The sequence below is a fragment of the Hipposideros armiger genome, unplaced genomic scaffold (genome assembly GCF_001890085.2).
Source record: "Hipposideros armiger isolate ML-2016 unplaced genomic scaffold, ASM189008v1 scaffold_48, whole genome shotgun sequence".
NCBI classification, from domain to species: domain Eukaryota; kingdom Metazoa; phylum Chordata; class Mammalia; order Chiroptera; family Hipposideridae; genus Hipposideros; species Hipposideros armiger.
Genome location: NW_017731398.1, coordinates 3,532,474 through 3,546,266, shown reverse-complemented (window position 1 = coordinate 3,546,266; position 13,793 = coordinate 3,532,474). Strand labels below are relative to the sequence as shown.

General features: G+C 48.9%; 1 protein-coding gene across 7 annotated transcripts in view; it reads left to right on the top strand.

The window, feature by feature from the left end:
- The first annotated feature begins 10,795 nt into the window (after positions 1-10,795).
- The window catches only part of ZFAND6 (zinc finger AN1-type containing 6), a 49,616-nt gene continuing 46,618 nt past the window's right edge, over positions 10,796-13,793 (top strand). For 3 of the 7 annotated variants that reach the window (XM_019640203.1, XM_019640201.1, XM_019640199.1), the window contains exon 1: positions 10,980-11,046. The gene's annotated coding sequence lies outside the window, so the exon portion shown is untranslated. Of the gene's footprint in view, positions 11,047-13,793 lie in introns of all 7 variants that reach the window. The other 4 variants (XM_019640204.1, XM_019640200.1, XM_019640206.1 and 1 more) reach the window with 3 other exon arrangements.

Here is a 13,793-nt window from a genome sequence, read left to right as displayed (position 1 = left end):
ATAGCCTATTTCTCATCTGTAAAACAGGCCCGGTACCAACTACTTCATAAAGCTGCTGAGAAAAGCATATGAGATCATGTGTAGAGGAATGCTATGTGAATAGAAAAACGACTGGCCGGAGCTGGCAAGTAGGTACTTCTCATGGGCCACCCCCCATGAGTTTAGTAAACCTATGTTGAGAAGGATGCTGAGGACGTATCTGGGTCCATTGGGAAACAATGCAATTGTTAGGTAGAAAGGTCTGTTGTCATTACCAGAGATTGTTGGCCTCGGGAGGGCACAGGTGGGAGGGCGTCACAGATGCCACATACTTGACATTACCAAGCTAGATAAGTGGGTGTTGTAATTATCACCGTAATGGTAGACATCTTCTGGGGCAGCCTGTCAACAAAGAAGCAAAAAAATCACTTGACAGAGAACGGGGCTTGAAGAAACAAACAATTTATTTTGTTGCTCTAGGAGCTGACTCCCCAAATTCCACATAGGGCCCATGGGCTAGGAGCAGAACTAAACACTTAGCCCCCTCCCCGAGTCCCCAGGGAGCCCCGTCTTATCTGCTCCTCTGTCAGGTCCCAGGCCAGGCCCTCTTCCACTGCCGGTGACACAGGATCCCGGAGCAGTGGTACCTACTCCTGTGGATACGGCTGGCCCAGATATCCCAAACACTCCACCTGGGTATCCATGCTCTCTGCACATTTAACTTGGTCTGTATGAGACCCAGCGTCTGGCTTCAAGCAACAGAAAAGAAGCAAGTCTGGATTCTTAGCTTGATGGTGTGAGGTGGGCTCTGCCTCCCGAAGTCTGGAAGGGGGTTTGGATGCTCGGTGGTTCTCCTGGGCCAAGGTGGTTAAGAAGCGGATGTGTGTTTTCCACTTTCTCTCCCCTCTAGCTCCAAGGCCCCGGGAGATGGTGGGACCACAAGGAAGGGTGCTAGGCCCCTAAACCACCATGTCACCACATCATGCTGACCTGAAACACCTGTCTTGGGCCATCATGTGGAATAAAAAAATTTTTTATTAAAAAAAGCTTTCCTTGCGTTAGGCCACTGACACCTTGGAGTTTATCTCTTAGGGCAGCTTGTACAGTAGTCCCCACCCTATCGCAGTTTTGCTTTCTGCCGTTTCAGTTACCCCTGGTCAACAGCGATCCAAATCTGTTAAATGGGAAATCCCATAAATGCATAATTCATAAGTTTTAAATCATGCACCATCTGGAGTATACTTCCCTTCATCTCATTACATCGCCATTTAATCATCTTACATCATCACAAGAAGAAAGGAGAATATAAGACAGTAAGATATTTTGACAGGCCACCTTCACATAACTTTTGTTACAGTATACTGTTGTAATTATTCTATTTTATTATTAGTTATTGCTGTTAATCTTATTGCGCCTAATTTGTAAACTTTATAATAAGTATGTATATATAGGAAAAAACACAGTATATACAGAGCTCAGTATTATCTGTAGTTTCAGGCACCCACTGGGGGTCTTGGGACGTGTCCCCCACGGATAAGGGGGAGGGGCCACTGTATCATCCTAACTTTCACAGTGGCTAAAAGGAACGTAAAATTCCCACTTCACTGCCTCAACCTGTATCTCACATTCAGCAGCTCACCCTCTTTATCCTACCCTCTGGACTTGCTCTTTCTTTTCTTTGTGACCTCCCCTGGCTGTCAGAACCCTGGGTGTCATCTTGCATTCCTCCTTCTGCCTCACTCCTAACACTCTACCCAGAGACCAAATCCTGCAGATTCTCCCCCGCCAATCCTCTCCCCAGCTTTCCCACCTCTACTGCCTTGGCCTGTTCTTGATTCTCATCTCTTTCCTGCCCTGACTGCTGGGTCAGTCTCCAAATTGGTTCCTGCAGCACTCTGCCTTAGCTCCAGTCCGTCCACCCATCCATCCATCATCCATCCATCTATCTATCGATCCATCCATCCATCCATCCATCCATCATCCATCCATCCATCCATCTACCATCCATCCATCCATCATCCATCCATCCATCCATCATCCATCCATCCATCACCATCCATCAATCAATCATCCATCCATCCATCCATCCATCCATCCATCCGTCATCCATCCATCCATCCATCACCACCCATCAATCATCCATCCATCCATCCATCTGTCATCCATCCATCCATCCATCCGTCATCCATCCAACCATCCATCCATCCATCCATCCATCCATCATCCATCATCCATCCATCCATTCATCATTCAGCCAGCCAGCCATGTATCCATTCAGTTTGCATTTATTGAAGGCATTATCATGTGACAGACACTGTAAAGACTGTAACAACAGATGATTGGGAGGACCAACATTAATGAAATAGCCCCACTAATAAATATGTAATTATAGGTGCTATGAAAGAAAATGACATGTTGTTATGAGGGCATCATAATGGGACCTTAAACTGTCAAGGGGTCAGGGGAGCCTTCCCCGAGGAGCTGACCTTTGCGCCGAGGTCTAAAGGACGGAGAGGTAAACTGGCCGAGGGCGGTGGTACTAAGATGTTCCAAGCAGAGGGAACAGTGAGGCAGAGGGGAGCAGGACACCTCTGGGAACCACCACGTGCAAAGTGTTTTTTCTTGTGTTCCCGGGACCTCAGGGTCCCTGGCACACAACAGGTGTTTCAATAGTTTGCGAATGATGGGTGAGTGAGTAAGCGAAGGGAAGGGTGGTGGGGGCAGACGGACAAGGTATTAAGCTGTGATTCATGGTCATGCGACCGAGAAACAGAGCCCAGCCTCCAGGTGTCCCTATGCAGGTTTGCCCCTCATCCCCCAGTCCACTCCACAGCCCCAGGAGCCTACACCCGCCATGGTACTTAGCACACTGCGTGTAAGTGACTGGCTATCGTCTTCCTCCTCCCCCAGCACGCTCCACAGGAACAAGTTTTGTTTACCCAAAGTACAGCCCAGCACCCAGCCCACTAGGAAGCACTGCATATAAATATTTAACGAGCGGGTCGGCACAGAGGCAAACAAGGAGCATCAAAGTCCGTGGGAGAAGAGAGGGTGGAGTTCGGAGTGAGAAAACGTGAGTCAGATGCCAGCGTCAGTTGGCACGAAAGAGGCCGAGAGCCAGGAGAAGCATATACATGCCCGTGCCATGTGGGGAGAGGCAGGTCTGGAGACAAGCCCAGACCCAGCAGAGGTGAGCGAGGACGCAGGTGCAGGAGGTGGAGGAAGAGCCGCGGGGAAGCCCAAGATCCCGGGAATGGCATCCTTCCGGCTGCCACAAAGGTTCTGGCTGCCACCGGCGAGGCCACGCCATGGCCTTCCAAAGGAAGCACCCACATGTGACGCTTCACGGCTCCTGTACGGCAGTGTGGCTCTGGGTGTGTCTGTGTGTCTGGGCTGAGGTCCCCTGGGACACATGCACCCTTGGGAGGGAGCTAGCCTCTGCCTCCTGCCAGTGCCCTGCCCAGTGCCAGGGCCTTAGGGGGCCCAGTGCCCCCTGAGTAGCATCCACCATATGTGTGTTGGCGGCAGAAGAGAGACAGCACTGGACCTGGCAGGCAGAGCAGCTGGTGGGGAGGCCCCTAAACGAACAGAACCTCCGCCAGGAAATCTAGCCACGCCAGGCCCCATGGATGCGAGGCTGTTGTCTGACTGCTTCCTGTTGGGGTGCTGGAGACCAGACTTCCTACAGCGTCTGTTCTGGGCCTCTCGCTTTGACTTTCCATCTTTCAAAATGATGGTCTTCGTCATTTCATCCTATCCTCTCTGCTCCTACGTTCTGCAACAGCAAAATTGCAACTTTGTGCATTTACATCCTTAAACACTTCCTGAGTCCCTAGAATGTGCTGGATACGAAGCCACCAAGCTTGAGATCCTGTTGGAGAATCTTGGTGGGAAAGACAGCCCAAAAATAAACACAAACCGTCCAGATGATAGAGAACAAAGTACCTCGAGGACAGGGGAGACAGACACCAAGCCAAAATCACGTAGTCTTTGATCTGCCATGTTTTTCCGGGCTCCATTTCCTCCCCTGTAAGAGTGATTATGAATAAGAGTTGGAGGAATTTGGGTCAGAGATGCTACTGTTTCTCAAACGCCCAGCCAGCCATGTGGTTCCCCAGAGCAGCTGGGAGGAAACACCAATCTTGCAGCTGTCAGACCTCCAGGGACCGAGCCTGGGGCTCTGCCTGGGGGGCCAGAGCTGCCCAAGGACCTTCACCCAGGGGCCTGTCACTCTATGGTAGAGTGACAAGCTGCTGGGTTTGCCCAGGGCTGGTTCAGTGTTAGTGCTGTCCCCGAACACTCTTCAGTCCTGGGTCACCAGGACAGTTGGTCACCTCCCCGGCCGCGTGCTTTGCTGCATGTGCTGGTCCGCACACGTGCCAGGGCGGCTGGTCTGGATCGGGGCTAATGGCGGGAGAGGCATGTGGGTGTGAGCACCTGCCTCCCTGATCGGGCGCCCTGCCAGCCCCAGCACCCTGGATCCAGGCCACTCAAACCTGCTGCCTGCTGACTCAGCCATACCTCACCTGCCGAGTCAGGAAGGGCGGCTTCCAGCTCTGTGAGGCGGTGGAGACCCTGCTCTCCTCCGCAGCCGGCGCACAGCTGCATGGAGCGTGAGGCGTGGTCTCCCCCTCATTCAGTGAGGCTGAGTAAGCCCCTGACCCAGGCCACGTGCCCCCTGCTGCCACGTGGAAACAGGAATTCCCGACCCCTGCATCCCAGCCCTCTCTCATTTTCCCACCCCACGTGGACTCTCCAAGCTGCCCAAGACCCTTGGCCAGCATCTGACAGCACTCCATTCCCTTCACCCTGACGCGGCCTTGCCTCATTCCTGCCAGACTTCCCAGGGCCCAGTGCTGGCGTTTCCACCTCCTGGGCTGATGTCCAGTGTGCTGCCGCCCAGTGGCCCAAGGTCGTCTGGCAGCCGCCTAGATGAGGAACCTGGGTTTTATCCAACACCTCTTCTGGGAAATCTGTATGTGACTTTTCTGAACCTCTGGGCTGGCGACCCCTGTGGCTTCTGTCCCCACCCACATCCAGCTGTACCCACACCTTTTGGGGTATTTCTGTAGGTGCATTCAAAATTTTGAAAACTATTGCATTCTGGCATTGCAGAGCCCCAGACTTAATGACTGAGGGTTCCTCTCCACCGTGCCCTTTCCGGCTGTAAGTGCCATTAAAGCAATGTTCTACTTTTGGAGGCGAGACACAGTAAGTCACTATTGTTTTACTTTGCATACTTACTAGCTAGACTGACCGTCTTTACTGCTTTGCTTGTCAATAAACTAATTGTCCATATGAGTCCTTACCCGTGTATCTATTGCAAAAGACCATCTAATTTTGGCTGTGACTGGATCAGGTCACTGATTAGATCCCATTTATAACTACTGTTTACTGAGCACTTATTTTTGGACCAGACACTGTGCTAAGCATTCTGCATAAACTGTTTTTCATTTAATCAACCTAACAAAGAAAATATTATCATCTCTGCTTTAAAGATAGGAAACGGAAGTGCAGTAAACTTAAACAACGCGCCCCAAATCACTCATCTGGTAAGTGAAGGGGCCACGAGTACAGCCCAGCAAAGGCTGCCCAGTTGTAACCACTGAGCCGCTTGGTCACAGGGTCTCTTGTGACCTGACCACTTCGTGATTCATTGACTGATTCATTCACTGGACACACATTTATTGAGGCCCCGCAGTGGGCCATGCACAAATCTATCTGCCTGGTACCCAGAAGCTCAACACCCGAAGCAATCAACTGAAAAATTATTAAAGTCTATTTTAAAAGATCAATTAAATGGTCAGGCATAGAAGAGACATATAGAATTAAATAGCATTATAATATATGACCATGACCAGTTTAAAAATGTAAGAAAGAAAACTTTATCCACAGTATCAACAAAGCATAATATAACCAAGTGAATTATTAATGAGAAATATTATGATCATGTGTATTTCTTTTAATATTTCACTAAATTATGTAAAATTAAGGAAATAAAATATGTTGAGAGGTTTTTGTTTTGTGTTGTTGTTTTTTTTAAGCTGAATAAATGGAAAAAACTAAAACCCAGATTTTGTGATGGTCCATCCAAATTCTGTGAAGAGACACACATTTCCCTCCCTGCTCCCCCAAAGTGTTTTAGGCATATGTAACCCCAATTAAAATCTTGGCAGGATTTTAGAAACTAACCAAATTATTCTAAAGTTAACCTGGAGGCATAAACATATCAGAATTTCGAATGAAATTCAAAAGAGCAATAGATGATGAAAAGACAAGCTCCAGGAGATACGGAAACTTACTATAAAGCAGTATGATGAGGCAGAATTACAAGATTAGTGGAAAAGTCCAGATGCAGGCTCTATTATGTACAAAAAGTTAACATATGCTAAAGGAGGCCTCAAACAAAGCCATGAGGAAGAAAAGGGTTGAAAATTTATTAGGACAATTAGTTAGAGATATGGAGATGGACGGATTGACACCCTCATCTCATGCCAACATTAAAAAAAAAAAATCAAACTTCCGAAAAACAATTTTCTGGTCTAATTGCAGAGGAGGCAAACATGCAGACATACATTTCTAATTAACATGGTAAGTGCTGCTGCAGAAAGAGGAATAAAGTGTGCGACAGCACGTAAGAAGAGTCCTCTCCTTGCCTACAGGAGTCAAGAAATCCATCAACAAGGATCAGGAATTTTTACTGGGTTTTGAGGGATGAGTAGGAGTTCGGTAGGTTAAGGTCATGAAATGGGCTGGGGACTGAATGTAACGAATGTTAGTAGATGGGCATAAGTATGTCCATGAGTTGAGGGAGCTGCTTGCCTGGGCACCTTCTTTAAGAGCAATACTCTTTCAACAAGTTAAAGACACCGTCCACATATGGTGGTTTAAACCAGTGTCCTTAAAGTGTGATCCATGGACCCCCGGGGGTTCCTGAGACCAAAACGTTTGAGAACCTTTGGTTTAGACTGATGAAAAGTCATGAGAAGAAGCACTATTAACACAAGTCTGTGAGAAGTTTTTTTAAGGGTACTTCCTCCACCGCTAACCAGAGCTTGAGATTCTGGTCTGGCCTTATGCCTCCCTGGCCAGTCCCCACTTAGGTGAGGAGTAGGTGGGCCCTTGCAGACAATATTGAAAAGGTAGGCTGGTGGGTGAATGGACATGGCCGCACATTCTTTGCAACCTACTGGCTTTAGAGAGTAGGGTCTATTTCCACAATCCTCGAATCTGGGTCAGTCTTGTGACCGTCTTTGATTCACAGAATGTGGCAGAAGCTATGCATCTATTATGCGCCTGTGCTATAAATATATTGTTTATGTACATTGCCCATAAGAAGAGTTATGCACGCAAGTCAATGAGGGCAGGGCCTACAGTTCTTTCTTACTCCCTGCTGTAGGCCAGCACTTAACACCACAGGCTGGAAGGAAGCCGGCATGCGACAGTCACTGGATGAGTACAAATGCAGTATCTTTTAATCCTCATAACACCCCTTTGAAGGTAGGCTTTCGTCCCCAGTTTACATGACTTTCTCATGACCACAAAGCTAGTTATTGGCGGTGGGCTGTCCGAATTCCAAATCACCGTGCAATGCTGTAATCTCTCTGCCCAGACTGCACACGAAGGAACCCGCCAAGGCCATGCAAACCCAATTTCTGCAAAGTCACACCAAATGTACATGGAAACCCAAGTGTGTTAGGTGAATAACAGGAAGTTTTAGGTAACATCCATGAGAACGTGCTCAGTTGACAAAGATCTTTCACATTTGTTATGTCATTAACCCCCCAACCTAACCCCTGATAAGTCAGGTGTGACAGCCATGCCCATCAGGCTTCTGCCAGCCACCTGAACTACACTCCCCAAGGTGACCTCCAGGTTGCTAAATGCTGCTGTCAATTCTCAATACTCATCATATTTCAACCACCAGTAGCCATGGACACAGGTAGCCACGACCTCCTCGACATGTCTTTCCACGACACCAGGCTCTTTTCAGTTTCCTCCCACCTCTGTTTCCTCTTCCTTGGTCTCCTTGGTTAATTCCCACTCTTTTCCATAAGCTCTCAATGTCAGAGCTCCAGGGGCTTGGTTCTCAGGATGCCCTGTACTCACTTTCTGACCAAATATCATGGCGTGAAGTATCCTTTACGTGATGATGTCCCCCAAACTTTTATCTCCCCCACACCTCTGCCCTGAGCCCTAGCCATGTACATCCAACTGCCTACCTGATGTCCCCACAGATGTATCGTGTCCAGTTCAGTGTGTGCCAAAGTAATGGCCGGCTTTTCCTCCTGCTCAACATTGCAGTTGCTCAGGCTCAAAAACCTGGATATCGGGAAACTCTGTGGCTCCACCTTCAAAATACATCCAAGGACTTGACCACTTCTCACTGCCTCCCTTGCTGTCACCCTGGTCCCAGCCACCCTTATCTCCCACGTGGATTCAGCCAGTAGTACCCTCCTCATAGGTGTCCCTGCTTTCACTTTTCTTGTCTTTTTAGTCGACTCTAAAATACAGTAGCCAGAATGACCCTTTATAATCTAAGTCAGATCGTGTTACTTTTCGCTCAAAACTACGCACGGGGTCCTCACTTTGCTCACAGCGAAGGCCAACGTATGTACAATGGCCCACAGAGCCAAACATCGTCAGGTGCTCCCTGCCTGTCCGGCTTCCCCTCCGACCTGGCCGCAGGAACAGGGCTTCCTGGGCAATCCCTACCTGGGGGCCTGTGCTCAGGTACAGCACTCAGTCTACATTACCACTCTCCCAGCTATTCACAGGACTCCACCCTCGCCTCTTCTACAATTCCATTCAGACTTCACCTTCTCCGTGGGGCCTACCCGACTGCCCCGTTTAACTCGGCAGCCGCCCTCTGCCATCCTCTGCCCTGCTGTACTTTTTCGGCTGTCCCCACCACTAACCATCTTCTAACTCACAACATAATTACTTACGGTTTTCATTTGTATCCCCCCCCACTAGAGTGAAACATCTACAAAGATAGGGATCTTTGTTTTGCTCACATATGTTTCCCAAACTCAGAAAATGGGAGACCCAGGGAGTTGGGTATTGCTCAATGTCACTGAGCCAAAAACATGTCTTGAGGAGGGATGTGAACCCTGGCCAAAATCCAAAATTCCTTCCGTATAGTTCTACCAGCCAATGGCAAGAGGGCAGTACACAGTCGAAAGGACCCCAGGCTGCAAAATTATTCCTAGTACAGGCAGAATCCACCAACTTGTTATAATCCACCATTTCCTTCCCTTCTTACAGTTCTATAATGGCTTCCCATTTCCCACTAAGTAAAGTCAACTACTCAACTTGGCTTTTCAGACCTGTAGGAATTGACCCTAAAACTATTTGTAGCCTCCATTGGAACCTGGTCTCCGTTGTCAGAGATGAACATCCTTGGGAAAAATCCTCTTATGCTGGGTTAGCTCATTGTTTGTAGGGTTGTTTTTAAATTTAAATTTGAATGCTCTTTAAAGACACGTTTTGAATATTTTTAGGCCCTGGGCAAGCGCCCTCCATTTTACCACCTGTCCCCTTCTTATTGCTTACAGGAGGCTCAACTTCACAGTGAATTCCTTTCCTTGCCTCTGAAGCATCTGTCTGTCAAACCCTGGGCACTGTCTCTTCCAGACTGGAGGAGAGCAGGAAAACGCTTCCTTGGGTTCCCAGCATGGCTAAGCCTTAGACACTCTTCAGGGTCAAAAGCCAGTGCCACCTCCTCTCTGAAGGCTTTTTTTTCTGGCCTGTATCTTCTCTGTAATTAACTGCTTCCTATCCCAGAAGCATTTGCACAACACCTAACCTTTACACTGTCAGTCATGTCAAAATCTCTCTCCTCCCAGTAAGGCTCTCCAGACTAGGGTGAGGATAGTGAGATACTCACTTCCAGCCTAAAATTTAAAGGGGCACCAAAAAGCTCTGCAACCGAATAGCGTTTGAACACGATACATTAAAAAAAAAATCAACGTGTATGCAAACAATTCATAATGAACAAACTGTGAAATTTAAAAACAAAAATGGGGTCCTCGGGACTCGGTTCGCCTCCTACCTGTCGGGCCATCGACCAGCTCACTCGCGGTAATAGGATGGAATTGACCGCCAACTTGATCCTGCACTTGTTGCTTGTGCTGTACGTGAAAGCCGGAAGGCCGAGACGCTTCCAGGGGCCATTCTCACCCCTCGGCCCGCTCGGCGGAGAAATGCGGGGACTTATGTTCTTCACTTGTACCTCCCCCATTACAGTGAAAAATCTATACAGGCAGGGATCCTTGTGTAGTGCTGTGGGGACCCGGTACTGCGGGGCGCGTGTGCCCTGCGTGAGTGCACGCGCGCTTCTCGGCTTGCTCCTCTCTGCAACCCCTGGCTCAGGACCGGGAATCGCCCTGCCTTCGGGTGCGCACCCTGAGTTCGGACTTTGCTTGCAAGTTCGGGGGCTTGGGGGCTGCACGTGGGAGAGCTCACTCAGGATTCCTCTTGCACAAATGGCAGGCGAAGCGTGACTCTTTCTGGAGCCTCAGTTCCGGACAGGTACACGCCAGGCCCTACGCGGTGCCTGAGGGACCTGCACCTGCTCCCCAGCTTCCTCGACGGTCCACGAGACCCCCGAAACCGCGCTCCCTCAGCGGTAACGGGGAGAGGCCGCGGCGGGAGGCCCGGACGCGCGAAGGCGGGACGGCGCTGGCAGACGGGGCGGAGAAGGAGGAAGGCGTCTCCCAACACGCTCCGCCCCGTCTGGGGGCCTGGCCAATCGTCGCGCGCTCCGAGCTCTGACCCCGCCCCCGCCCCTCGGTCTGCAGGCCGTCCGGCCGGTAATAATTAGGCTGCGGGGGGGGCGGGGTGCCGCGTCAGCGCCGCGAGCCGGCCAATCCCGAGCGCTTTCCGCGTCGCGTCACAGGCCGAGCAACCAAACAGAAAAGTTTACTAAACAGCGGACGAGGGGCTGGCGGCGGCGGCGGGGCCGGAGCGACCGGGGTTCGGCGGCCTCACGTCTCCTCCTTCACCGGCGGCAACCGGCGGCGGGCATCGCGTCCGGCGGAGAGGGCCGCCGCCAGGTGAGGCGAGGTGAGGAGCGGCCCAGGCGGCGCTGGCTTCCCCCCCGCCCTTCCCCCTCCGTGAGGCGCGGCCCGGCCCTCCCGCGGCGACCGGAAGCGGACGGGAGGGCGGCAGGTGGCGGCGAGGCCCGGCGTCCACTGAGGGCCGAGGCCAGGGGGTCCCGGGGCGGGGGCCCCACGCGCGGCGCACGCGTTCCCAGGTGGGCTTCCCAGGGTGGTGGGTAGGGTGGGGCGCCCGGACGGGAACCCCTGCGGCCGCATTCCGAGCAGTTGGCGGGCGGGGGTCCCGGGGCGTCCCTGTCACCGAACAGTGGCGCCCCCGCTGCCTGTCAGGCCCTTCCGGGACGTTTTCCACCTGCCCGGATTGCGGACGGGAAGGGGCCGGAGTTGGTCTCCGCTCCTGTGGGTTGGACCCAGGATTTCTGAACTTTTCTCTCCCCTTTGACATAGTACTTGCCAGCTTGCGTCCAGCTACATAAACAAGTGCGGAAGGTGGTGGTGTTGGAAGTGATTTTAGCTTTATTTTGAACTGTTTTGGTGAAGCAGCACGGCTCAAACGCCATCATGATTTGTTTCACAACTAGAAAGTTGTTAGCCAACGTGAACAAAGTTAAGGGTCTTGGGGTCATCTACCGACTATTTATATTTAAACCTGGTGGGCGGTAAAAAACACGGGGCAGTTTTTAATGGTTTGGATGCTCTGAGAAAAAAGATTAAATGTTTCTCTCAGGTCAAATTCAGAATTTGGTCTTTTTAATGTGAAATACATAAACTTTTTAAAACTTTAATTTTAGTTGGCATACAATATATTAGTTTTAGGTGAACAACATAGTGATTCTGCATTTGCGTACCTCGCGCTGTGATCACCACTAAGATACCATAAACTTCTAAGATTCAGTTACATAATAGTTATGTTAACCAATGTTAGGACACTTGCTTAAGGGGAAAATGTTCTTTTTTTTAGCAAAATAACGCACCTTTAAATTTCCCAAGCAGGTTGTCTTTTAACTCTTTTTCAGTCAATACTGTCTAATGTTAGTAGTCGTAAATTAAACATTAACAGTATCTAAAAAAAAAAAAGATGATAGCTGTAGGAATACATGAATAAAGTGTATAAATTGAAAATAAAATAAAAATATATTTAAGGGAGGCAAGGATCACAAAGGTACAGGAGGAAAACTTAGGGGTTAAAGGGCTATAATCTTGATTGTAGAGAGAGTTTCCTGTGTGGATCTGTCATATCTGGTCACATTTTACCCTTTTTATGTGCAGGTTACTGTATGTGTTATACCTCAACAAAGCCGAAAAAATTATTCAAAAATATATTTAATACCACAAAAGAATACATAACACAGCACAGTATAAAGAGATAAAACATGGTAAAAAAAAAACACACCATGACTCCGCCTCCCAAACCAGGAACTGGGACGTTACCAAAACTTGCATCTGCTTATGTGTTTCTTATCTGTCCTACAGCCCGGCCTCTTAGCCAGGTCTAGTAGATTTTGTTTATCATTCCCTTGGCTTTCTGAAAAATAGTTTCATCACATGTATTTGTAAGTTTTTTGGTTTGCTTTTCTTTTGAGCTTTATAAATATTATGTGACTGTAGTGCATTCGCTTCATTGCTGTGTACTGTTGTGTTAATCCTCCATAATTTGTGGGTGTTGAGATTATGCTTTTGGTTTTGTTTTGCTATCAACAACTGTGCTCCATGAACATTTCTTGTTTCCGGGCTCCTGGTGCACGACTGCAAGAGCTTCTCTAGAGTAACTAATGTAGATTGCATTAGAAAGATTTTAGGTAGTCAGGAGTAAAAGACATTGAAATGCTAGAGATCAAACGGATGACAAACTAGGATTTTCTTTTGTGTTTTAATGAGATTCATAGCCGTAATGATTGGTTCCTAGTTTTTTCACATTTGCATGAGAAACCAAGATTCCGGTTCATCTGTGTGATGAATCCTTTCCTTTGAAATCACATTGTGAGAAGTCTTACACTATTTGCTATCTCCTTGTAAAAGTAAATACAGCAGGAAAAACACTTGATTGTATGTGACACAAATCACTCTTTCTGTGTTCTCCTCTCCCGGACCTTGTGTAATCTCTGACAAATTACAGGCATAGCCCAGAGATGTTGTGGTCCAGTTCCAGACCATCAGAATAAAGCAGGGATCGCAGTAAAGCGAGTCCTAACTTTGGCTGGTGGAGGAGCTTGCCTTTAGTTTGTAAAAATAATAATGATGATCATGGCTGTGATGATGATGCAACACCCTGAAGCGCAGTAAAGGGAGCGCAGGAAGACGAGGTGTGTCTGCACTTAGCATTTCTCCTGTCCTCAGCATACTCATCCTGTACAAGGAACCGGTCCTGGGTTCATTCATCCTTCCAGGTTTGCACACCTCAGTGAAGGGAAGCCCCTATCAAATGGCAGGGCCTTTAAAGAAAGGGACTGGGTATATCCTATGGAGCATTTATGGAGAAAGACAAGTGGTGGGTCTTCATCAGCATATGTTAGCGACGCATTTCAGTACTTTTTACTTCCATAGCCTCAGATTTGGGCGTGCCCCAAGATGTGCTTCTGGGGCATCTCTGTTTCTCATGCTAACAGCAGTGCTGTGACAAACGAGGGAGCAGCATTCACTTCCTGAAAATGGGTGTGTGTGCTACGAGTTTATGTATAGCTTTAAATAACCTGCTTTTATGTAAAGCCATGGGAGTAGAGATGGTTTGAATTTATTTTTAACAGTAAATGTAGC